The following is a 24,371-nucleotide window of genomic DNA, read 5'->3' as shown; positions in this document are numbered from 1 at the left end:
AGCTAGGCTCTTATTTCTACTCCCTGTGAGCTTTGCCCACTTCCTGTGCTAGCAGGGCACTCTCTGGCAGTAGATCTTTGCCAGTGCTGGGAGCTGTGCTGGGGCAACTTGACCCCTGAGCCTCACGAGCCACAGCAGTGGGCTGGGAGATTTGCATTTGGACTCACAACACAAAGAAGTATTTTTGAAAAGCTGCTTGACTGAACTATGAAACTTTCTTTTCTTCTTTTGTAAGCATGTGATATTCTTACAAACAACAGACAAACCCCATAAAATTATTTTGTGTATCTAAGTGGTGCACTGGGACACAGCACCCTCTATTAACAACGCAGCAATCAGACCCAGAGAATACTGACATCAGCCAACGTTCTCAGCTAGGAAACAAAAGATACTGTCCCCAACTTACATGGTTTAGTCTTTTCTCTCCTTTCAGGGAGGTTATGGATGGAGCTGTATCTTTTTTTTTAATATGACTGGATGTGATGAAGTGCTATTTTTTAGTGATTGGACCACTGCATTTTGAAAGGCAGATTTTTCCTCTATTTTTGCCACTGATAAAACATTGTTATGTTGCTTGTAGGAATTATGGTTTTTATCTTCCTGTCAACAAAATATGCATGCAAATAGATTATTTATAGAGCAACATCAAATTAAACTGCTTGTATAATGACTTAAAACTGGTTATTGCCATCCTGCATAATATCTGTTTAAACCCACCACTTGCAACAAGCATTGCTAATAAAGGAGGAAACAAAACCACAGTGTCACTAATTTTATGAATCTCATAGAGTGCTGTTCCGCTCTCAGCAGTGCAGTGCAGTGCAGGAGAGGGATGCTGTTTTTACCAATATGAGTTCTTCAGCTTCTACACAGCCCTTTGGAGAGTCCTGTATAGGCCAAATTTCAGAATTTAGGGCTCAGACACATTCAAAAAGCTGATGTAGACTTTCAGGCTCATTCTCTTGCTCCTGCCATGAGGTACAGAAGTCTTGTATGGAGGCTGGGAGCTGCAGAAGCAGGGTCTCTACAGACCTATCCTTTCTACAAGCTTTATCCAGCTTTGGGATGGGAGGTCCAGGACAACTGGGATTATCCAGTCACACCATGGAGCATTTTAAACGCCCACAAACCATGTGGGGCATGGGAGGGTAGATGGGCAAAGGCTACCTGCCAGGCTCTGGGACAGCCACTTCCTGGCCCATCTGAGCCAGCCAAGGAGCAGAAACAGCTGGGACATCCTGGGAGGTGGTTTTCTCTTCACATCCATTATCTCTTGTTGCCTACACTACCTATCCCACCAGCCAGTGTGGCTCCTCAGCCATTGCATTTGGCAGAGCAGGGCTGGTATGCAGCACCTCCGTTGCCCCCCAGGGCCTGGCACTAGGCTGCTTTCCCAAGCCTCACATTTTGGGCTGCTCTTCTTGGCTCAGCCTCATCTGCTCACATTAACTGAAAGCTATTAAAATCACCAAGTGCTTCAGAAATGGCTTTTGTCAGTAATAAAGCTGCCTTCTTGCTGCCTTCCCTCTGGCCAGAGCTACAGTGCAAGCTGCAAGGAGCCTCACCCCAACACCATGAAAACCACCTCTATTCCTGTCCAAACTTCCCTTCCAAACACAGCGGCCCCTTAAAAATCACGGCAACAAAACAAAACAAAGACTGCCATCTGCCTGAGCAGATGGGAGCTGCATGTGTGGTGCACCAGGCACAGAGACTCCAAGGAAGGAGAGAGGCTGCTCAGTGCTTGTAGGGCAGTCCTCATCAGACTGGATCATGTGAGAATCTGACAGGAAATAAACTGGAGCTTCAGTCAACCATTTAGAAGTGTTAGAGACTCCCCAGTGCAGGTCATTTAATTTGGTAAAAAAAGAAAAATAGAGGTGGATTATTTTTTTCCTGTTTCCATGTCTATTTTTCCTCTTGGACTCACTCTGGTGATGATGGAGTTGCTGATACTATAGAGTAATTGTGGTGACTCCAGTCCTCACAGAAGGAGGAAATGACCTCTTTTTCTGTGAGCTCCAGTTTTTCCTGAACAGTTTAATGATACTGGGTCTAGAGTGTTGCCATTTACTCGTAGAAGAAAGTGGCAAATTCTTCCTTTTTATCTGTTCTTCATCACAACTACAGCTCTGGTTTGTGTCATTCCTGCTCTCAAAACATTGCTCCAGTTGAAGGGTAGGTGATCCTTATAAAACCGATGCCTGTGACCAGTGTGGATTAGGCAGGGCAGGGAGATGAGGGGGAGCAGAGCCCCCCTGTCCTCCTAAGGTCTTCTTCTGTCTTCACCTCATGCATGTTCCTGCTGGAAAGAGGAGGAAGAAATCATCATCATTTCCAAAACTCTCATTGAAAGGGAAGAGCAGTGAGAAACGGAAGAAATTTTTTTCCATCAAAAGGGAAAAGACCAAGGGAAGGAAAAATAGAGGTGCTTAGTGGATCCTACATGAACTCAGTTTTGCACCCTCAGAGCCTGCCTTCTGCTCAGAGAAAATTTGCTTTCTCAACATTTCCCAACAAGATTATGGATTCACTGAACTGAAAAAGTGATTAATCAGCACAGTGCTGGCCATCAGCAAAGGCAGGAGCGGTTCTGATGGCATTTCCTGACTGACAACCTCCCTTGAAACCCACCCAGGTGCACTGCTGCTTCTCACCATCCTCATGGATAAGTGAGAGTATTACTAATAATACCTGCCTGTTCCTTGGGTATGTAACAGATAATCTGCCTCTAACAGCTACAAGATTTCACCTGCAGGTTTAAAATAAACCAAGGTCAAACTCCTCTTTTTGAGACAAGAGGTATTGATTGACAGCCTAGATGCTAAATAGGCTGAAAAAAAGAGATTATAACACTAAACCCACAGCACTGGGAAAATCTTTGAGCTCTGAGGGTAGGTTTCACACATCCTGCTGAAACTTGTGGTCAGAATGTTGGCACAGGAAGGCTTCCTTAAATCAAATTATCGTATTTCTCTGAAGGCCTAAATGACCAGGTCTGTACCCATGTGTTGCCACAATATGGGGTGGGTGTGATTTTGGAAAAATCCCTACAGCCAAGGAGGTACTGTGATGTCTGAGCCAGAGGACCCAGCTCCCTGCACCCCTGCAGCTGGAGGTGGCCCAGGTGGCAACTCTGGCCTGGAAAACAAATCATCCCCATGACAGGGCTGGGGAGCCTCTTACCTCCTGTACTGTTGCTTGAGACTCACAGCAATGTGAGACCTGTGCTTCCTGGAAACCATGGCAACCAGAGATTTACTTTAAAAATAAAGAAGTGCTGGGTTTCTGGCAGAGGATACAGCAGCTTCTGCAAGGTGTGAGCGTGCTGTCCTCCTGGGTCCCTCATCAAACCTGGGCCTGATTCAGCCTCTGCCCAGATGCAGAGTAATAACTCAGTATTGAAAAGGCTGCAGGAAGAAGCAATATCTGCTGGCGTTCAAAGGTAAAGAAATATCCATTTGGCTGGATCCGGAGCTTCCTACTTAGAAAGGTGAAAGATGGAGAAAATATGGTCAAACAGGGACTGTAAAGCCTGACTGGATAGAAATTCAGGCCAACTTTCTCCTCCCTATTTGACAGCTTTCACCTCTTTACTGAACCATAATATTAATAAACAATGTATTGTGTGTTCTCACTTTCATGGGCTTTTCACTGATATATTGACATGCAGTTTCTCATCCTTTTTTAATATAAAGTCTGAGCACAGCACTGGGACTCTCCCTAGAGTTAGAGCTGACAGCTTGGAGTTCACACTCATCACAGCTAAAGGCATTAATAAAAACTATTTTGCTCTTGTGCATAAAGTTGAATCTGGGCTTAATGGCTTTTCTGCCACAAGAAGGAAAAAAAATTTAATCAGTATATTCTGAAACTGCTTAAGTCTTAAACAAACAACTAAATATGGAAAGCCAAAGGAGAAAGTTTGTACTAAAATGCACTCAGGCCTCTGAGCAGAACTTGAGACATGCAGAAATGCTACGAAGGAGTTTTCTCTGGAGCAGACTATCGTGGAACTTGCAAATTGTACGGAAACACAGAATTACTGCGTTGTTAGAAGCACTTAACACACAAAACAGAGCAGAAACAGGTTTGTGGGCAGTAGGGAGTTTTTAGATCAATTGTTATGTAAATCTACCTCTAGATTCCACCTAGGTAAAAAGCTATTCTCCAGTCACTTAAAATCAGAGTCTTTAAAGTGGTTATTGCACAAAACTTAATTTTCCATGGATATCAAGATGTGGTTTTGCATTTTAAAATGTAGCTGGGAGCCCCATTCCCCTTTCACAAGAGATCTGGGGGACAAATACACAGTTCAAGTGCACCAGAGAACTGAGCTTACCCTGAACTGGCCACTCCAGCCAGGTCCACCAGAAGATCCCACTTGGAATAAGGGCTGGTGATCTGCATGGATGCCACCTGTCTAAGAGAAAAGCTTTTGTCAGGTTGACATGGGTAGACTGAGATGTGTCAGAGCAATGTATCAGACATGACCTTGGAACGATTCCTGTTTTTGTGGCAAGATGCTACCTCAGGGCAGTACCCCAAACCAGAGGACAAGAACAGCTGGCTGCTATGGTGAAGCAGACTGTCATGACTTCTCAAATTTGATGGTAGTCACTCAGCCACTTCATCTGCCAGTTCCCTCAGGACCCATGGATGTATCTCATGTCCCATGGACTTGTGCACCTTTAGTTTCCGCAGATGTTCTTGAACCTGATCTTCTCCTACAGTGGGTAGTTCTTCCTTCTCCCAGTCCCTCCCTTTGCCTTCTGTGGCTTGGGCAGCGTGGCTGGAGCACTTGCTCGTAAGGCAAAAAGTCACTGAGTACCTCAGCCTTCCCCATATCCCATATACCACACAAACCTCCTCTTTTTTAAGGCACTTGGTCTAAAATGAAACATCAAACACTTCATGGTACAATACTGCAGAGGTTTGCACTTTTTAGCAGGGGAGTTTACAGGAGCTTGTGTTTCCAACTCCCTCGTCTCAGACCACAAGCCATACCTGTTCCTTCGCCTCTCCAGAACAAAGCCAATGTTTTGGTAAAACCAGCACTGTAAAACTGCTCCTGGGTTTATGGAACGAGACAACCAACACACAGCTGATCTAAACACACAATTTTACATCAGGCAGATGGGTTTCCCTGTCACTGGTCAGCAACACAACTTCCCAACTAGTATGCAAGTGAGTAGGTAAAATGTGCAAGGATATTGTTAGTCAGGACACACAACGTGTGTGACAAACAGCACACACAGTGCTGTGCCCTTCTCTGAAGGAACTGGGTTTGCCTGGCTGCAAATACAGCTCATCCTGTTCTCAATGAAACCTGAGTGAAGAACAGCATCGCTCAGCAAACACCACAAGCTGGCTAGCACCAACATTGCCCCAACCCCGTAACATGCAGGGGATCGGTGCTGGGGACTCAGGGACGCCAATCACAGCCTGGGAGCTGCTGTATGACACAGCACACACTACAGAGAGCAGTGGGATGGCGGGCAGGATAATGGAGGATAATAGCTGTGGAGCAAGAAATCATAACAGCTCAAGCTATGCAGAGGTTAGATTCCAGGAGAGCCATTATCTCAGCTGTGATGTCTGGGTATCAGAGCTCCTATGTCTGTTTTATTGGTTAAGTACATGGCTTTATTGCTGTTTATAGAAGTATGCCTGCATTCTGAGCAGCAAGGGAGCACATGAGCAGGGAAGCACTGAGCTTGCACAAGCTGCTGTGTGAGAGCATCTAGACGCCAACCCAGCCTCAGTGAGAAGACTGGTAAGTGCGTAAGGCAAGCTGTCTCAAATCTCAGATCCCTGGCTGATGTGTAAAAGCAACTCAAAACACATCTCCTTCTTGATGAAAACATTCTTAACAGGGAAAAGGGAGTCAGATGAAGAGGAGGCAAGGCCATCCCTTCTCTGTGCCACACTTGGGCTGTTTCATCTGTCTCCTTTCCAGGTTTCTGAATATTTCTGCACTTAGCTGCTTTCTACAGTAAATATCACCTTTCATTAGTGATACCCTTTCTGGTACACTCCCAGGGGAGCCCTACAGGGGCTGGCCACTGCAGCAGAGTCTTAGGCAGAGTTCAGCAGCATCTCCAGGCGTCTGGGTGATGGGGGACCCCTTCCCAGCATCTCAAACCTCAGGCCTTAAACCGCATTCATTCTAAGTCTTCAGGTCTTTTTAGAGCACATAAAGGGGTGATGCTTATGCCAGTCCACACTTGCCCTTACGCCCTCTCAGAGCAACGCTGCTCCCAGGGATACAATTTCCCCACCTTGAAAAGGTATGGCATGGCACTGACTACCTTTGTGATGCACTTTGGAAGCTGCTGAGGAAGGCATTGTTATTATTTTTTCTCTCTAATTATAGCAAAACAAAATATTTGGACTCAAGCTGCTCTGCTGAACACTCTGTCCTAGTTCTTCCAAAAGAAGAGCATCCCTAGGAATGTACATTAAGAACTTCTCAAAAAGAAGGCCAGTGTCCCACCTGATGAACACTGCAGAGTCCATGTGTTGTGGGAAGTCTGGAGGGTGATGAACCACAGTGACTGCCTGTGCTGGTGGGTTGGGCAGAGGAAGGATGTGACATTTCACTGACCCCACAGCCAGCTCTGTTCCCAGCCCTGTCACCCCATGGGCAGGTGGAAGCAACTGGGACTGCAACTCTCGTGTGGTGGCTGTGCTGCTGCTGCTGCGCTGGGAGCCCCAGCGCAGTTGGGCTCTCACAGCCTGGCTTCTGGGAGAATGACACCATCTGCTGCAGAGCACCCAGGTACCAGGCCAGAATATGGCCCAGAGCAAAGGGCACTGGAAGCGAATCAGCTGCCTTTGGGGAGCTGTATGTTGACAGGACATCTGTGTCCTCCCAGCAGCAGGAGATACCCAGCTGTCATGCATAGAAGTCTACAGACACCTGGACTTCACCTGCAATAAGCTCAAAATCTCTCCCTGCTGCATTCAGCAAAGGAAATGAGAGGAAAGTAGATTAAAAAGTCCACAAAACCTAACCGTGAGATACCAGAGGTTGTGTGTCTTGGTTTGAAAGACAGGTATCTGCCAAGGAAGGTGGGAAACTTCCTTGGAATGGAAAACATATGACCCCCTTCCATCCAAATTATTATAACTCCAAAATTATGGGGCTTTCAGGCAGAGATATGGGACAGTATGTATATGTATAACAAGGCAAACAAACAACAACACCGGCAGCAACAACAAACAGAGCCAGAACCCAGCGCCAGCCTCTCTCGGCCACCGGCACCTTCCCCTTGGGTGCAGTTCCGTTCACAGCCGGCAGGGGCGCTGGCGGCTCCCGGCCGGGCAGGGTGGGTGCGATGGTTCCCCCGCGCCTGCAGGGGGCGCTGTGGCGTGAGCTCAGCTACACCTCCCTCACGTGGTAATGGCGGGCAGGCTGGATGGTGAAATGGGCTGCAGCAGGAACGTCGGAGCAGCAGCTGGGACGCCAGGGACAAGCAGACTCTGGAGTAGCAAAGGAAATGTATCAGAAACTCCGCAGCTGTAGCTGGAACCGGGGGTGTCCCAGCAGGCAGGGGCTGCGGGGTTACAGTGTAGCGAATAACCCAGAGCAGCGGCAGAGAAGCAGTGGGGCTGGGCAGCAGCAGCCCAGCTCCCAAACATGCCAGGGAGAGGCTCTTTCAGAGGGGCTCGGGCTTCCAGGTTTTCCCTGAAGCACTCGAGTACATGGTGAGGGTCCTTTCTAGTGAGGTAGGGTGTTAATAAGGTCCCAGTGCAACGACCGCTCTTATGAGCAGAGCTTCACTCACGGTAGAAGACAGCAGGAGACGGAGCCTTGCAGGAGTGGTGAATTCTCCCCACAGTGATTGCAGCCTGTCTCCTCTCCGATGTTGAGAGCAAGAGACAGAGAGGAGCTGCGCCCCACCCCTTTCCCCTCAGCCCAAATCTCGTGGTATCTGCCCTTCCCGAGAGAATACCCCCTCAGCTAGGATAGTGCAGCCAGCTGCACGCTTCCCCTTTCTCCTTAGCTATATTTTTTGTCTCTCTTAAGTACCCGTCATTATTGTCTCTTAGCAACAAATGGGAAAAAATTCCCTGAGAGAAAGAAACAAAAGGAAAAGTCCTAACCCCCAACACTGTGGGAGTTGGTACATGGGATACTACAGCTCTCTGCCCATTTTTGCAGAGTTTCACTGTGCAATCCTTGGCAGCCCCACAGCATCCCACTCAATATGTATGCACTCACACCACAGGAGTGGGTGCCCAGCAGTCCCCAGCTCACAGCATCCCCTGTGCCACCTGCACAAGGGCTCCCAGGAGAAGAAAAAAAGAAATTAGTGGGAAAGAACAACATACAACAGCTGTATTTTTGCTTTGCATTAATGCTTGTCAAGTAAAACTGCCCTCTCCTGGGGCCTAGAGTCCTGAAATATTGGGATATTTAACTGCCTGCCTTTCACGGTTTTTTTCTGCTTCTTAGCGCAACTTGGGACCATTCTGGAGATTGTTCCATTCCCCCTGCAGCACCATTGCTTTAATGACGTCTTTACAGTCCTAGTGGATGTCCTTGGTACTGATTATAGCCTTGCTGGTAGAAATTTGTTGCAGGACAATGTTTAGACTGATAAAATTCCTTGTGGGGGACAAGAAGTTGCGTGCAAAGGGGTGCAGTTCATAGAGCTTCGTGTGAGCTGTGCTTGTGTTCACATATTCTTCATACAGAGAAAAATGAACCATTAAGAATAATTGTCATTCATTAGGCTATTTTGGTTCCAATTTCATTTAGAAAAAGTTGCAGGACCACATGTCATCTCTGAGATGTGTATTACAGACCAGCATGAAAATCCCTCCATGTTTTGGTGGTTTCACCAGCAGTTTCCGATAATTGCTCATGCTGCAGAACATACACAAGCCATGAGTGAGCCCAACTCTTTCCTATTAAGATAAACAGAATTGCCCAATCAAAATTTATAAAGAAATAACATTTATTCTGTGGCCAAAATATCGGTCTCAAAAGCCACGATCGAGAAAAGCAGCACCAAGCCCGGGGCTGGAGCTGGGTGAACACGCATAGATCTGACCTCTATCGCATCAGACCTCCCAAGTTCACGAATGCTGATTCGGCTGGTTCCTTCTTACAGAGTTCTTGGGCAGAGTCTGAATTAATTCTATTTTTCTCGCAATTTAGCATATTCGAGATGTTTTCTTGTCCCGAAGTTGGGCTGCACAAAGCCTTTCCTGGGTCTGATGAATGGTCCATCCTGGGTGATGAATGGGCCATCTCTGATGATGAATGGGCCATCCATCTCTGGTTCCTGGAACAGATATTTTTAGTTCCCGGAATGTCCGATTCCTTATCAGATGAGATGTAGATATCAGAAGGTGGTTATCAAGTCATCATGGTGTCAATGTCCTGGTGGTAAAATCCAACCCCACCTGGGTGGAATCCTCACTTATTGATTACATCTGTGAGAGAACTTCTTTTAGTGTTGTGAAATTTTTCTCTCAGCCAGGCTGGTGGAGGGATTTTGAAACTCTGTCTCTGCATGGTCTTACTACATTTCAGTTTTATACATAATAGCACGAATTACATACTTTATTTATAACACTATGAAACCCTGTTCCAAACTGACCTCCTTCCTATGGTGAGCCCCCACACACACCCAGGAAACAGCAGTTCCTGCCCAAATAGCTCAAGGTTTGGGTCCTTCACTGAGGAACACTCCTGCAGAGGAAGAGTCAAGTGCCAGGTTTAGGTTTCCAGGTAGAAAGCTCTTGCACGCACAGAGAAGGTGCGGAGCCAGCTCGACTAATGCAATGGTGAAAGTTGTGTCTGGATCCTATACAGGGCACAGAAATTAAATGCTCAGGTCCTTTCAGAGCCCTTCAGGGGCTGTCACAGTAATGCTGTTTTGGTTTTCGCCTTTTTTTCCTTATATATTGTCTGTATTCTTTACACATATATTTGTAGTTTATTTTATTACTGGCTAGTTTTCCCAGTGATTTTCCATGGCCTTTCCCTAGGCAGAAAGACAAAACAAATTCCAGAGCTTCAAGCCCCAGGGGGTACAAGGCCCCTATCCTATTGTTATAAATGAAATTGGTAATTTGTGCTTGTGTACATAAATGTATATATTAATTGTACAAATAAAAACACCTAAGCCCAAACCCCAGGCCGGGGAGGAGAAAATTTTGCAAGCCTTGGCAGCAGCAGAGAAGACAATACGGCCAGGAACTAATCAGCATACGAAGGAGCCATTAACACCACACCTGGGTGATGATCTGGATGATGATGAAACTGATTAACATCTCCGAGTCGTTAAAGGAGTATCCCATTCCGGGAACTAAGAATAACTGCTCCAGGAATCGGAGACAGACCATTTGTCATCCAAGATGGACAGTTCATCAGACCCAGGAAATGCTTTGTGCAGTCCAACTTCGGGACAAGAAAACATCATGAATATGCTAAATTGCGAGAAGAATAGAATTAATTCGGACTCTGCCCAAGAACTGTATAAGAAGGAACCAGCTAAATCGACATTCGTGAACTTGGGGATCTGACATGATAGAGGTCAGATCTGTGTTCACCCAGCACCGATCCTGGGCTTGGGGCTGACCTTTTCCCGATCGTGGCTTTCTGTGTGACCGATCTTTCGGCCACGGAATAAAATCTATTTCTTTATTAAATTTAATTTGGCTGAATTTCTTTACTTCACTATCTTGGTTCTTCCTGGCTACCAAGGTTGAGACCAACTCTTTGAGATAAAAAGTACAGCTAGCACCAAAAGGGGGACTCCAGAGAAGGGGCTTGACCTGGGGGGGAATAGCACCACCACTTGTCCTCTAATTGGTGCTTTTTATCAATTTATGCTAATTTCCTAAAACCTATAAAAACTGCATTTACCCCATGTGGATGGGCTTTTGTGGACCTTCTCCATAACTGCCCCTGGAGGTCTCCAAATAAAGATCTACTTTTATATTATGTCCTTACTAAAATTATCTCAAGTTTCATTTCCAGGTTGGGAAAAAGGCAACAAGAGAGGTTTTGCAATACATCACACAGCACTAACGATCATCAAGCTACTTAAACCATGGAAAATTGCTTTAATGTTATCTCAATGCATTAATGAATGATTCATTAATTAGTTCAAATTATTGAACCCTGGCCTGGCTTTCCTGCTGGGCTGGAACGACTTCATACCAAATCCAAGCAGGATAGTGGTGTTTAAGCCAGCTCTGACATCATGGTAGTCATGAGGATCCCAGTGCCAGTGGTGGCAGCAGCCACCACTTAACTTGCTGCAAAGATGCTGAGCAAGGGAGAAAGCAGGAGGCTGCTCCAAGCTGGAAAGCTCTTTGTGTGCCGATTTGAGACAAATTTGGAGGAAAATGTCCTCTGATAAAAGGCAGGTTACAACCATCCCTCCCCCACCAGGTTCAAGAAAAAAAATTTTCCTCAGAGGAAAGTGAAGGGGAAAAAAAACCTATTTATTTAACAAACACACTGGAACAGAATAATGCTAAAAAATAAAACCTCTTGCTGTGAAGAGAAACCTGGGAAGATTTCAGTCCTTTCTGTGGGTGTGGTCTCTCTTTCTCTTTTCCCTGGAGCTGGGTTCAATGTAGGCCCCTCCAGGCCTTGGTGGAAAGCTCTCCCAGTGAGTTCCGGTGTTCTCAACAGTTCCAGAAGAGAAGAAGAAACTGAAGTCCCAGGAAAAAAAGTTATTTAAATCTCCATCTCTCTCTCTGGAGAAAACCAAGCTGAAAGCTGGCTGAAAAGCAGCAAAAGGATGCTTCCTCTGCTCTCCAGCAGCCAGTTTTGTCCTTGAGCACAAAACTGCTTTTCAAAGTTCATCTGGCTTTTTTTTTTTCCTTTCTCTCACACCCACTTTTAAAGACACAAAGAGGCACAGGAATCATGTCTAGGCATAGAGCAGCAATAGGGGATACAACATCATAAAGTCACCCCAAGACAAAGAGGGAGCAGGTCCCTGTACAGATCCAAACTATCACTGCATCTCACCCAGAGGAGACCTTTAGCCTTGAAGCTGTTTTGAACTGATCCTTGGCAGTCCCAGAAATAAAAGCAGATTTGCAGGCATATCTGGCCATGCTGCTCACGCAGGTGCTGGTGCCTTGGGCACAGGCAGAGGAGAACCACTGTCGGATGCATAGCCATTGTGTTTTTTAATTTTCCAGGGCAGTCAGTAAAGTCTAGAAAGCTTTTACATCCTTTCTTTCTGCAAAGAGTACTAGATTATTGATTCTATGCTAAAACCAAGAAAAGCAATCCATTTGGATTGTTTATGAAGAGGCTGCTAATGTAGTAAATCACTTGATACAGGAATAAATTCACTATAGTGTCAATCACTTAAATGGCCAGTAAGCCAGTGATACCCACCAGGCAATGGTTAGAAACTCCAGGTGTTTTGAACATAGCAGCCATACAACTGCAAACAACAGCTGAGGGGTGACTGGTAACACACAGGGAAGAGTTGGGTTGAAAGCTTTATACTCCATGTTGAAGACAATATTCAATGCCTGGAAGCTGAAGCTGGGTGCATTTAGACTTAAAACAAGCAGCAGCTTCTCAGCTTAGTGGGAGACTAAGCACTGAAAGAACAGGGCAGTCTTTAAAAATAGGTTTTTCTGAATGGCAAGAAAAAACAGAAAAAAATCCTTCTCAAGTGGATGAACATACCAGTCTGGAGAAGACATGCCCACAGCAGATGGAAATAAATGAAGTGTCACTAGAAACACCCTGAGAAGGTCAAAACAAGAGGTAAAATGAATAAAGAAGGGACTGAGATCTCCTGAGCTCAGACTTTTTTCCTCTGGCATACTGGGATGCTCATGATGCAGAGCCTCTCATAAAAATTTGATCTCACCACATTGGAGGAAGAAAGCTCAGCGTACCCAGCTCTGCCCTGCAGCAGCCTGACTCCCTGGGGAAGCTGAGTCTCTGGAAATCACTGAAACTTCAAAAAGTCATGGATGATAACCTTAATCCACAGCCAGGAGGAACTGCAGCACTGGTTTTAATGGAAGTAGAATTAGATCTCCAGCTACTACAGAAAAGCTTTCTCAATAATTGTTACTGTAATGCAAATCTCTGTGGCACCAACTACCAGTATGTTGTGAACCATTGCCATATAAGAGTTCATTAAAAGAGAAAAAATTCTGCAAGGGAAGAAGCATCCTTTCCCCCTAATAGAGCAGTAAACAAGGCATGAGAGTTGAAAGTATTCACTCTTGGTCTCTCTGAGCACCATAGCAAACCAGCACATTCTCAGCTCTATCCCCTGCCTCAGAAAGGAGCCAGCCCCTCTCCTCAGGGCCAGGCTGGCAAAACACAAGGCACCTTATTAAAAAGGGAAGAATAGCTCCTACCCAATAACACCTCCCATCCCCTTTTTAAATGCCTGGACGATCAGGTGTGAGACTGAAGCAGTATAGATGGGAGGGGAAATAAAGAAACCCACAATTGTAAGGTGCTGAGGATCAGCCAATTATACATTCAGGAGTCTATGTTAATTAGAGGCTTTTCAAGAGAAGAGTCAAAGGACTTTGCAGACACAGATGGAAACAGATTTTAACAAGCAGTGGTAAGTCCCAGTGTTGGAGAGGCATGTCCTGTTCATACAGGGGAGACTCCAGCTGAGGCTATGCTACACCGGCAGCCACCCACCGCTCACCAAGTGCAAGCCAGAGATCAATCCAATTGATTTTTTGGGGAGTATTATGATATTAAAATGAATAATCATGTAGGCACTGGTAAAGGGTCTTTCCCTACACAGCTCTTTATAAGAGCCCAAAAGCACCTGGGTCATCTGGTCACTCAGATGATGCACTACCAGTGGCTCATGGAGGAGGAATTGATTTTTTCTTAATGACTGTGTGTAATGTGGCAGCTTTATGCACTGTAGGCAGAGACCACAGCTGTTTAGGAGGATCTGATAATAGCTCACAACTGAAGCAGGTTTTTTTCCTAGGCAGAAGGGAGTGCAGAGCAGAGAGTGGAACAAGTCACAATTAATTTTCTTGTTGTTTAGATATTGCTATGGTCATCTCCATTCCTGCTTAAGGCAGGGAAGCTCAGAACATGGATGTGGATTTGTTTACAAGCATGAAAATGGTTCTTTTAATTGTTACATGTACCTTCTGAAAAGGGCGCATGAAAGTCATTTTAGAATTAAAAAAAATAACATCTAAGAGGCTGAGAAAGCTCTTCTAGTTTATCTCCAAATGAACACTAACTTTGAGGTAATTCTTGCAGTTTATTGCACTAACCAAGGAAACCAGGTCGTAAAAAATGAAAGAGCCCGTATTACCTGTGAAGCAAAAGTGCTTTCTCAGCAGAGACTTGTTCACTCTGTACTTGTCCTAGACCACTATTTCACTTCCCTGAGACGTGCTTTGTGAGGAATACTACAGGGACCAGACATCACTTTTGGTGAACTGTACTGCATGGGGCTGTGAGTCATAAACAAGGACTGCAAGCTGAGACATCTGCCCCACCCTAAACAAGTGTGCAGCATGGAGAGAAGTGCTCCTAAGTATGGATACTAAAAGCTAGTAGAGAGCTTCTTGCAGCTTCTCACAATCTTCTCACAGCTTTCCTGTGAGAAGCTTTCATTCTCACACAGTCTCTCATGAGAAAGCAGTTAGAGAAAAATAAACTCTTGGCAGCTGCGTAATTGTTATGAGAACTGCATATTGTTTTGGGTACATGGAAAAACAATATTTACAGATGGGCATTATACTGCTCAACCTATCACCTTGAGAGGTGGTGGGTGAATAGGCCAATCATGTAATTTCTTTATTGCAAACGACACTATAAAACTTTCCATAAAGCTTTCCATTAAACATGGTCTTAGCTCTGCTTCGGCCATACCATCTGACCTGGACTTACGTAGTGATTTTTGCCATCTCTCTGGGGATAACAGCGACACCTAAGGAGCACCAGAGGGAAAAAAAATGCCCAAAGACCACAGGCACAGAAGATGGAGTCCCAGAGCCCAACAACTGCTGACCACCTGCCAGTGCCCCAGCCCAACTTTGCCAGCAGCTTGTTTCTGCAGTGACACTTCAGCAATAAATTGACATGATTTTTGACACAATAAACCTCAGAGACCTGAGCAGGAGCTTCCAGACTCCCCTGGAGTGCGACTGCTCCAAGTAATAAACCTTGGAAGGGCCAAGCACCAGTGTGATGCTCAGGACATTGCACTAAGGCTGAGCACGGCTACAGCATCTCCTGTAGCAGTTGGGGTAAGACTGGCTGGGTTTTGCCACGCTGTGTCCCTTGGTACTCCATGCAGCACATCCAGCTCCACCAGCCAGCGTTACAGGTCTTGAAGGGTTACAGGTGACACTTGGGGAATCAGAGCATCAGCACCCATAGGCATGAACTGGGGCCTGTCTTGAAGTTAAGTCACTCCATGAAAATGTAATTTTGAATATTTCATTAGGATTTTTCTCATCTGTTAAGCATCGTCCCAGAGAGTTTGGCGACACTCTAAATGAAGCTGTGAAGAGATGTGTTTGTTTTAGATGTAATTGGACAGCTGTTTTATTATGAGTTAATGAACTATGACGATTTAAAAGAATTCAGTTTTAGCAAACCATGTATTAACAATTACTCTGGACTAAAATCACAGCTAAGCAAGTGCTAGACAACTTTCATGATAATGACTGGAAGCAGAAGATGAAAGACAGTGAGGTGCTATAGGACAAGAGATGTCTCCAGACCAGGCTCCCTGCATCAGGCATGGATTCCCTGGGCTGCCCCACAGGAAGCACTTCACACCACCACCATCTCCTCTGGCCTAAAGCCCCTTTTGGCCCAAATCAGTAATCAGGGTCTGTTCACATTCTTCCATCTTCCCAGACCCTCTTCATGCTCATGCCCCCCCTCTCCCCTTGCCACAGCATCCCACGAGGTGCTGGTGGAAGGGAGAGGGGACAGTGATGGCAGCAGGCTTAAAAACAATTGAGACAGAGAGATAATTGATGTCTTTGTGGTTGCAAAACATATTTCAGACTGCTTTTCCCACTGCTCTAGGTCACTTTGGCCAAGGCTGTTTGCCCTGGAGGCATTGCACAGAATGTGATCCTCCCTGATGTGGGGCCATGTCCTTCCTGACTGTGAGGAGACCTGAGTACCAGCAGCACCCTGAAAAGCTGATCCTGAGCTGGGGAGTCCTGCATTTGTCCTTCCCACATTTTCCAGTTTAGAGAGATTTTTGTACATCAGATGAACCTGGTGCCAAAGACCAGAAGCCACAGAAAGCAGTTGGAGTTTCCACAGGGGGTTCCCAGTTCACATGGAGCAGTTTTTAAGCAGTGGAGTCTTTGCTCTGAGAGAGTGCCAGTGAAAAAGCTCTATAGAGTTAAACAAAGACAGGTCCATATGCCACATGTGCAAATCATTTGTCTCCTTCTGTTAAAATTAATCTGTTCCAAGTCATTGTGACTTCCTGACAGTTGCCTCCTGATCTTTCTCCACTTCAGCCCTCCATTTGGCCTTCTTTTCTGTGTTCACCCTTAGCAGTGTCTGATCCTTCTTCACAGCCTGGAAACAGTTTGGTGGAAATCATTGCATGCGCACAGTTGCCACCACTAAATTTCCCCACATTTGCACCACTTCCTTTGACACCTCACTGTCCTTTTTGATATTTTGCAGTGATAGACGTTAATCTGTTTCCTTGTTATCCCACATTTTCAGCATTTGCAGCTCTGATTAGCAGGGGAATTGTACTGTAAATTGTTTACAGGTGCACTGGGACTTGCAAGTCAAACTGGAGACCCAGCAGTGGGATGGGATAGGGAGAAGGGTCACAGCTCTTGGTAACCATGGTGGCATCCAGGCTAGGCAGGCAGGACCACAGGAACCTCATGACTGACAGATGCCAGACAGAACCAGGTGCCATTGACACTGTCTGAGCTACTCCATCACCTTTGGCCCAACCTCTTGTTGAGACACCATCATATAGAGCACTGCACAGGTTTATGGCAGAGTGGGTCAGAAGGAACACATTAATCAGTAGGTTGTGCTTCCCAATGCCAATGTCTCCTCTGGAGAAGGGGTGATACAGATCCTGTGCATACATACACCTGTCACCCACGTGCTTATTTCCAAAGAACATACATAGACCATACATTAGGTGAACCAGTTCCCTCAGAAACAATACTCACTTCTTTGCCTGTGATGATCATGGTCACACAACCCAGCACAGTCAGTGCAATCATGATGTAGCAAACCTTTATCCTGACAATGTTCCTTGCGGTGTTGATGACCTCAGACCTGTGGAGGACAGAGCAGGGTTTCCATTCTGCAGCAGCATGTGTGAAATGGGATCATGGGGAGAAGGGTAATGAATGCTCAAGTCTTACAGCAACTTCCTGTCAATGTACAATGGAGTTCAGCCTTCTCTTTCCGCAGCTGCTTAGAGGACTGAAAAAATTAGCCTGTGGGGAAAATATTTAGGTGGGGTATTGCTACTCCCAAAAGTCATCAGTAATAACAGGATTAAAAAATCCTGCTCTCCTGTATTCTTTTATTGCATGTGAGAGTGAATGCCTGTAAAATGACAGGGACAGGAAAGTCTTTCCATTGTAATAATGAAGGACCGACATTTGGGTGCTGCAGGGCAGACCATGGGGCGCTGTGCAGCCCTAGGAGACACTGGGACTGTGCCACCAGGACCAGGCAATGCCACCCTCAGGGAATTAAAAGCCCACCACAGCACAGCCTCTGCCAGGCAGTCGGCACCAGCCCCATGAGCATCTGCCTGTGGTGGGAGGCTGACTGGGTCAGAGCATACAACTGCACCATCCAGGAGTTTTCTTCCCAAGCAGCTGAACAGCCCCATCCATCACTGGAAAATCTCCACCACCTTTCATGAGTAACTCCTGGCATATAACCAACAATTCGTGTTTGCAAGAAACTGCAGCATGACAGTGAGCCATCCATGAAATCATATCCAGCCATGGATTTACTCACACCTGCAAGGGGAAGGATGGCTGGAGAAGACCCAGGATGTCACAAGGCAGAAACATTAGGGCTCCAAATTTAAGTGACAATCTTTTAATGAAATATCTCTACAAGGAGGTGAAACCACAACCCATACAGGAGGAACTCATTGCACATGTCTGTCACCACAACTATATATAGCCCCAACTTCTTATTAAAATTTATGCAGCATTATTAATCACTAATCAATAAAACCTATCAAAGCATGTGAAAACTGAGAGTAAATGATATCTTACCATGGTGGCTTCTGAGTTACGAAACCACTTGACTTGCAAAAGACATTTCAGCTTAGTCTGAAATTTATGATAACTAAATTAAGCTAATCCAGTTTACTTCACAGGGAATGACAAAAAGTTACAAGAGTTACTGTGGTGACCGGTTAGCCTGTGGTACAAGGGACAAAGAGAGTTCTCGGGTAAGACAGTCGCTAGTGATGCCTTTTCCTGGTCTTAAAATCAAGAGGCAAACATGGTTAGAAGGGAAAAAGGGATTTTACCTTTTTATGTATTTTAAGGATCCTTAGGTGCACACGTCCAGGTCAAATACACCTCAGTGCACACCACAGTGCACACCCCCAAAAGACCTGGTCTAACATTATAGGTCTTACTAATTATATCTATCAAAAATTCCCCAGTGAGCGGCTTGAATGAGCCCCCCTCCCCAAGCACTCTTCCCCTGGATGGTTCTATCTTAGTTTACAGAATGTGTTCTGGAGAGGACCTTGGGGTCTGGGGCACACTGATCCCTAATTACAAAGCTTCTAAAATGTTTAGTCTTCTAGCTTGACAAACAAGTCGAAGAATGTAGGCAAAAAGCGCTAAGAATATAGAAGTTGTAAAAAGGCATAAAAGGGGTATAAAAGAAAAGGCAAAAACATCATCATGGTATCACTAGTACCAGAGACTTCAGTCTAGGTTAGGGTGAGAAGAGAAGCCTCTCCCAGAAGGCTTTATTTTGTTACGGTAATGTACCCCAGTTCAGCATTCCTGGTTGGCCGTTCGCCACTCCACCCCCTTGCTACCTTATATGTTTCATGTCCTAGAAAGTTCTCCACTCCAGGTTCCCCCCATTGGCCCTTGTCCCTCGCCACTCCCCCAGAGCTTCCCCATTGGCTCCCATTTCCTAGTCCCACCTTTGTACCGCCCCCGTGCCCTCAGATCATTGGTCTCTGGTGCTCGCCCCACTCTTGTACATAAACCTGGACTCTCCATTGTTCTCTGTCTTTGCCTCTGGACTCCTTCTTGGTGTGGATGCAATAAACCTCCACCTGTGGAACTCTATGCAACGATCCTTCCTGGCTCTTTGCCATCAACCCATATTACTGAAGCTACCCATGCGTTTGTGCACGCGTGTGTGAGTGTGTGGCTGATCCTGGTGAGCAGCTTTGCTTACGAGACACTCTTGGAAGATCACAGCACCTCACGCTCTGGCACAGAAACTGCGGAGCTCAGGCTAGCAATGTTACAATTATTTACAGTTATTTTTGGACACCAGCATGGGGAAGCACTAACCCCCACCACATGAGTTCAGTTCTGGGTGATGTAGACTGGGGTCTCAATCTGTGTGTTCGCAGCCAAAGGAATCATTCTGACAGATCCACTTACGATATGTGTCTGGGAATGTCCTCCTTTTTAAAGCATCCTGATCATACCAGGACCTTTTAATCAAAATCTGTAGGCCTTCTTTCATTCCTGAAAGCTTCCTTACCTGTAAGAGATTTTGTAAAAAGCAGTGAGCTAAGTTTCAAGAAGGGAAAAGAGCTGTTGTTACAGAGGGAAAAGGACTGGAAGTTCAAAATTACACTCTTCTCTTCTGTGAGAGCCAAATGTGCTTTCTAACGTCAAAAAGACTCAGCAGCTGGTGTGAGCTGCTTTGTTACACTTGCAGCTTATTTAATTTGACTTTTTTTTTCTTTAATTTTGGTAGGTTTTAAACTAAAAATCTCTTCTAAACTTCCTGATTAAGGGGGTAAATGATGTGGGGCTGAAGTCCCCATGCCCACAGCATCCTCTTACCCTGTGAGCATCTTGCTTTTAAATGGCCCAACTAGTGAGTTAAGCAAACTGCCAGCAGCACAAGTAGCTAACTCCTCAACAGCTTCTCTTAAAATCACTGATGGAGAGATGAGGTCTGCTAAAATGCAGCCTGGTGGGAGACTGGCAGTTGTTCTCATGCAAGCTGGGTACCACATTACTGCACTCTAATGATGATACATTACACCCCATCATGCTACCATGGTGATGCCATTTGCATGCTGTCACCAACAGCACAATGAGAAAAGGACTCTGGCTCCTCTTGATGGAAACAAGCCCAATAACAGACAACAACAAGGACAGTGGCAGAGACACCCTGAAAAACAAGGTAAGCGATGGCTAGCTCAAACAGTGGCTTTTGCAGTGCACACCTGTTACAAGTGGCCTTTGCAAGGTAGCTGAGACTACTCACCCAGTACTTACACCCAGGGAGGTTTGAAAGGTTGCCTTGGTTTGAAAGACAAGTGTCTCCTAAGGAAGGCAGGAATCTCTCTTGAAATGGAAAATGCAACCCCCTTCCTTCTGAATTATTATAATTTTGAAATTAAGGGGCTTTCAGGCAAAGATACGAGAAATAGGAACAACAGTTTTTTACTAATATATATATATGGATAAACAGGCAAACAAACAACAATAACTACGGCAGTAACAACAAACAAAACTACAAACCCAGTCCCAGCCTTCTCGGCTGTCCGGCCCTTTCCCCTCAGGTGCAGTTCCGCTCGCAGCTGGAAGGGGCGCTGGCGGCTCCCGGTGAGCAGGGCAGGTGCGATGGTTCCCCCGCGGCTGTAGGGGGCACTCTGGAGCAAGCTCAGGGAGCATGCGGTAATGGCGGCCTGGGATCCTGGGAAGGGATAGAACAAAGGCTTCACAAACCCCCTGGGCAGCCCATCCCAGTGTCTGGCCAGACCCTCGGGAACAGCAGGCTGGAACAGCAGGGACGAGCACAAATCCTGGGTGGTGGACAAGATGTATCAAACTCTGGACCTGCGACGGGAACCCCGGGAGGTCTTGGCAGGCCAGGTGTGCGGGGCTACAGAGTAGCAAAGACTCAAACCAATGGTGGGGGCAGGGTGGCTGCAGCCTGGGTCCCAGTGGGGCAGGGAAAGGCGAGCTTGGGAATCCCGGGGTCTCTCCCTGAGGCACCTGAGCAGATGGTGAAAAGGTCCCTCTTTTAGTGAGGTAGGGTGTTAGCGTCCCAGTGTAACAGTCGTTCCAGTGAGCAAGCTCCACTCATGGTAGAAGGAAGGCAGCTGAAAGCAGAAGCCTGCAGCAGCAACAAACTCCCTCCACAACTGTGGCCACCCTCCTCTCCCTCCGAACGCTGAGAAAAACCCGCCCACCAGGGGCTGTACCCAACTCTTTTTCCCAGTTCAAATCTTGCAGCATCCCTGCACCCTACACAAGAAAACCCCAGGTGAAAGAGAGTAGCCAGTTGGACCCCCTCTCTCCATGGCCAGGTCTTTTGTTTTTCTTAAGCACCCAGTAATTTGTCCCCCTGGGACAAATATATAGGGAAAATTCTTTAAGAGAAAAAGAAAATGGAGGGAGAACTCCTAAAACCCCAACATGCACCCAAGAAGTCACACTACAGTGCCCTGTGCTTGCAAATGTGGGACTTGGGTTGAGAAATGTCCAGTGGTGACCAGGACAGGCAGGAAGAGACGGACATGAAGATGTCCCCACTCTCAGCATCCTGTACTCCCTGCCTGTTGCTGCATTGCTGTTACTCACCTGGAAGGAAATCACTGCTGCTACAGAACAGGGCATGGGGAACATCTCCTCCTGCCTATGTTGAGATGGTGAAATTACAGTAAGTGCCTTGGCCCCAGACCTGCTCATGCATGCCAGGACTTGTGAATGGCTGAAAAATCCCAGTTGTAAATCTTGGCCCAGGTAAATTTAGTCTCTTTTTTCTCCTATTTCTCTCACAAAGTGCAGTGAGACCAGGAGAGCTACATCAGCAAGTGCCAGAATCAAATCTGCAGCAAGCAGTACACTGGATTGCAAAAAGCACAGGCTCCATCCCAAGGAAGGCAACGGCACAGCCCCATACTGGAGACCCCCAGCCATCCCATAGGAGCACAGGCTCATGTAGCCCAACTTTCCTAGGGTGAGGGGTCTTCAAAGGCACAACCAAGACAGTGGTTGTGCAGGTTAAGATGAGAAACTGTGTCAATACCAGGAAGCTTGTCCATCTGGGAGCAGCCCATGCCTGCTCCCTGCCTTGTAATCCAGGGCACTGCCTGAATCAAGCACAAACAACTGTGGCTGTAACCTGGCAAGGAGCAGAGAAGGAAGTGGAGGGGAGTAAGTCCTTCGCTTGCACCAGCCCTGCACATGCAGGGACATGCAATGGTCAGCATTGGACCTGGCAGCTGGGTAAGAGGAGGAACATTTATTTGTTTTTATTGACATATTCCCTGACATGAAGTATCCGTTGGTATTTGCTGCCGTAGGAGGACAACCATATAACACAAAAAAAACTTTACCGCTGTGCACTGTGCTGGTGAGAGCTCTGGGTGTGTTCCCTGTCCCAGGAACATTTGTAGCCCCAGGAGATAAAGCACCACAGTAGCTCAGCCACGATGAGAATGAGGGTCATTTTCTCACCCTTTCCTGCAAATACCCTTTCCCTCCATGCTGCAGCACGAAACAGTGACCAAAGGCTTTCTACCCACCTGGGTCAGCTATCTGCAAAGCCATGTCCTGGGCATCCTTTGCCTTGCTGCCAGCAGCTCTGGCAGGGCGCAGGACCAGCCAAGCCACCTGCTGCCACAGTGCAAGGCGTGCCCAAGCAGCTTCCCCAGCATCCTACCCTGGACCACCACTGCCCCATCAGCCTGGGCAGGAGCCCAGGAGGCTGCTCTATGAGTTATTAAAGTAAAAATAGCCCTTCCTGTAAGAAGGGAGTAGCATACACTTCCACCTTGACTGACAACAGGTTTTGCTTACGTCATGATGACGAGTTAAATTTATCACCTGTGTTTACCAAAATGACACACCTTGGGAGTTGGGCGGGCAGAAATCACCACTGTGGCAGCTCACACCCAGCCCAGACTCTGCCCCAGGCTCCCCATCCCAAGGAGCTTCTCAGGAGAGCATGTAAATAAATGGTTATTTACATTATTTTCTCAGTCCTTATTATGGAAGAACTAAAATAAGACAGTGTGCTGTATTTCTCCAAAGACAGGCTTAGTGAGTGCTAATTACCACAGCTGGTTAAGCTGAGATCTTAATTATTCTCACAAAATAATCTTGCAAATCAGTTGCTTTAAACAAATTTTCTGAAAAGGAGCAGTGTTTACTGCATCTCAGAATAAATGTGGTTTAGTGGCAAGAAACTAAAGTTGACGTCTGTACCTATAAATGCAGTATGGTGAGTCCATCTCACATCCAGACTGCAAACTTTCCTAGCAAAGAAATATACTTCAGATATGCTTCAGGTTTAAAACAGTAAACTAAGAAACTATAACAAAAACCTCAGCTGATGTAGTATTTGTCAGTCAGTAAAATTGTCATTGAAGTAGTGGTACCTATAAAATATTTGCCCTCCACAAAGTCAGGATAGTGCTGAATGTTTTCCATAACACCAGCTGATCTAACCAGAGACTGAACCACAACAAATGCTATTTTATCACTTTGACATTTCTCCTGCATTTTGCACAAAATTCTTCCTGATGGGTGAGGAAATGGAAAGGCAAAATACTTGTCTCATTTGGAACTGTGGGGTATTTACTCTCCTTAGTCATACAAGGCCCTAAAGCTGATTTCCAGGTAGGGAAAAAAATTCCATTCAAAAGGGAAGAAGTTGCCGAAAGGAAAATTTTCAGAACTATTTAGTAATACTATCAATTGCAATATTGCAGATAATCAAAGTGTGTCTAAGAGCAAGGGGAGGGACTACAAGGGAAGAGCACTTCCAGTGTTGGCAGGGATATTCTTAAAGGGCTGAAATGATGAAAGATGTGGAACAGCTGCAGCTCTGGCTCCTCAACTCCTGCCCCAAGAAAAACCATGGAGTTAATGATACTGAGGAAAGAAGAAAATAACAGCAGTGACAAACGTGGTTTTTCCTCTGTCATGAAAGCACCATGATGTATCCGGATGTAACACAATGTGTTCATCTTAATTCACTTGTAATTTGGTAAAACAAATTAGATCCATTTCCAGATTAGGAATCCATACAGAAAATAAATAATGTTTTTGAGCTTCCAGCTGCAAACAAGACCTGCAAACAAGCAGAAATCAGTGGATGTGATTATGTTGAAAAAAGCAGAAGGGAAAGCTGGTAAAATCAGAGAGGATATTTGTCTCCTGCT

At 46.0% G+C, this 24,371-nt stretch overlaps 1 pseudogene; it reads right to left on the bottom strand.

The window, feature by feature from the left end:
* Positions 1-16,447: 16,447 nt before the first annotated feature.
* LOC109145729 lies at positions 16,448-22,862 on the bottom strand (annotated as a pseudogene).
* Positions 22,863-24,371: the final 1,509 nt, after the last annotated feature.

The sequence above is a fragment of the Corvus cornix genome, chromosome 4A (genome assembly GCF_000738735.6).
Source record: "Corvus cornix cornix isolate S_Up_H32 chromosome 4A, ASM73873v5, whole genome shotgun sequence".
In the NCBI taxonomy this organism is placed as follows: domain Eukaryota; kingdom Metazoa; phylum Chordata; class Aves; order Passeriformes; family Corvidae; genus Corvus; species Corvus cornix.
The sequence above is the reverse complement of the archived record's forward strand: the minus strand, read 5'-3'. Positions and strand labels throughout refer to the sequence as shown.